Source organism: Neovison vison, chromosome 12 (assembly GCF_020171115.1).
Source record: "Neovison vison isolate M4711 chromosome 12, ASM_NN_V1, whole genome shotgun sequence".
Taxonomy (NCBI): Eukaryota; Metazoa; Chordata; class Mammalia; order Carnivora; family Mustelidae; genus Neogale; species Neogale vison.
The window spans coordinates 97,004,341-97,006,484 of NC_058102.1; the positions used below are offsets into that span (position 1 = coordinate 97,004,341).

Genomic DNA, 2,144 nt, shown 5'->3' on the forward strand with positions numbered 1-2,144 from the left:
GAGGGAACATTCCTGAACCTCATCAAATCTATCTATGAAAGACCCACAGCAAATATCATCCTCAATGGGAAAAAGCTTGCAGCCTTCCCATTGAGATCAGGAACAAGACAAGGATGCCCACTTTCACCACTCTTGTTCAACATAGTATTAGAAGTCCTAGCAACAGCAATCAGACAACAGAGAGAAATAAAAGGTATCCAAATTGGTAATGAAGATGTGAAACTCTCTCTCTTTGCAGATGACATGATTCTTTATATGGAAAACCCAAAAGACTCCACCCCCAAACTACTAGAACTCATACAGCAATTCAGCAACGTGGCAGGATACAAAGTCAATGTGCAGAAATCAGTGGCTTTCTTATACACTAACAATGAAAATACAGAAAGGGAAATTAGAGAATCGATTCCATTTACTATAGCACCAAGAACCATAAGATACCTGGGAATAAACCTAACTAAAGAGGTAAAGGATCTATACTTGAGGAACTACAGAACACTCATGAAAGAAATTGAAGAAGACACAAATAGATGGAAGACCATTCCATGCTCTTGGATTGGAAGAATAAACATTGTTAAAATGTCTATACTGCCTAGAGCAATCTATACTTTTAATGCCATTCTGTAGGTTTTTTATTCTTCTATATTTCCTCTAGTCCCACATCAATTACTATGTACGTTGTAAAGATTGATAAATTCATAGATCTTGTCCCAAATCCAGATGCCTTGACACTGTAGACCTTCAATTTATGCAATATGAGATTTAACTTAATTCAAAACTAAAACTATCATTTTAACAAACTTTCCCCTCTTTTTAAAATATCATTGAAAAAATCATTGAAATTAATGACATTTGCTCAATCTTGTTGGATTGAAATTTTGTGCTCCTACCAACAATTTTTTTTCTACCCAAATTTCTCTTTTTCTCTTTTTGCTTGCTTGACTTATTTCTACTCATTAAGACTCAGTTTAAATGGCATTCCTTTAAATGGCATCCCCCAAAACAATTCTTGACTTTTTAACTCAGATTGGGTTACTTTTTCATCTATAAAGCCTGAATCATTTCTTTATATGAACACTTCATGGGTTTTAACTTATTTATTTCCAGGTCTCTCTCACTGGCCTGGAGTTTAACTCTTTCTTCGACATATAGTCACTGGTAGAGAGCTCTGTGCATAGTAAGAACTCATACACTAATGCTTTAATTCTGAAATTCCTTAAAGATTTACAAGCTTTTTGACTATAGCCTTGAAGTCTTGTTTTACCAGTTCGTTCCTTAGGGTGTAAATGAAGGTGTTCATTCATTCAAAGGTGTGACTGAAGTAACGAGTAGAGCTACACCCTTGTTGAATGTGTTTTTTTCTTTTGCTGAGGGATTAATGTATGTGAAGAAGCAGCTTCTGTAAGAGAGGGAGATGATAATCATATGGGAAGAAAAAGTGGAAGAGGCCTTTGTCCTTTGCTGGGCAGAGGAGAGCTTCAGAACAGTCCTGATGATGAACTTATAGGAGAGAATCGCTAGCACCAGAGTGATCATTAGTGTCACAGATGCCATAAGAAAAGCAACCTTCTCAATGAGGCTTTTATCTGAACAGGAGATTTTCCAAAGGGGCTCATAGTCACAGAAGTAATGATTCAACCTGCTGGATGCACAAAAGTTCTGCTGACTCTTCAGAGAGATTAGTGGTATAATAACCATTAACCCAGACAGCCAAGAGCAGAGAACCAGCTGGATGCAGACCCTGCTCCTCATGATGGTCAGGTAATGCAGGGGTTTGCGTATGGTCATATAGCAGTCATAGGACATGGCAACCAGGAGGTAGAACTCTGTTGCCCCCAGGAATATTGCAAAAAATTACTGAGTGAAGCAGTCAGCAAAACTGATACTCTTATTCCCTGTTGTGATGCTGATCAGGACTATGGGAATGAAGATGATTGTGAAAGACATTTCTAGAAGAGAAGTTCTGGAGGAAGAAATACATGGGAGTCTGACGGTGGGAGTCCAGCAAGGTGAGGATGAGGATAGTCAGATTTCCGATGATGCTGAGTAAATAGGCAAGGAAAAGAAAGGTGAAGGCCACTGCCTGGATTTCAGGGACATCTGTCAGACCCAGCATGATATTCAGTCAACCTGGTTTTATTTTTCAT

The 2,144-nt window shown here is 38.3% G+C and overlaps 1 pseudogene; it reads right to left on the bottom strand.

Moving 5' to 3' along the window:
• Positions 1-1,213: 1,213 nt before the first annotated feature.
• LOC122892043 lies at positions 1,214-2,144 on the bottom strand (annotated as a pseudogene).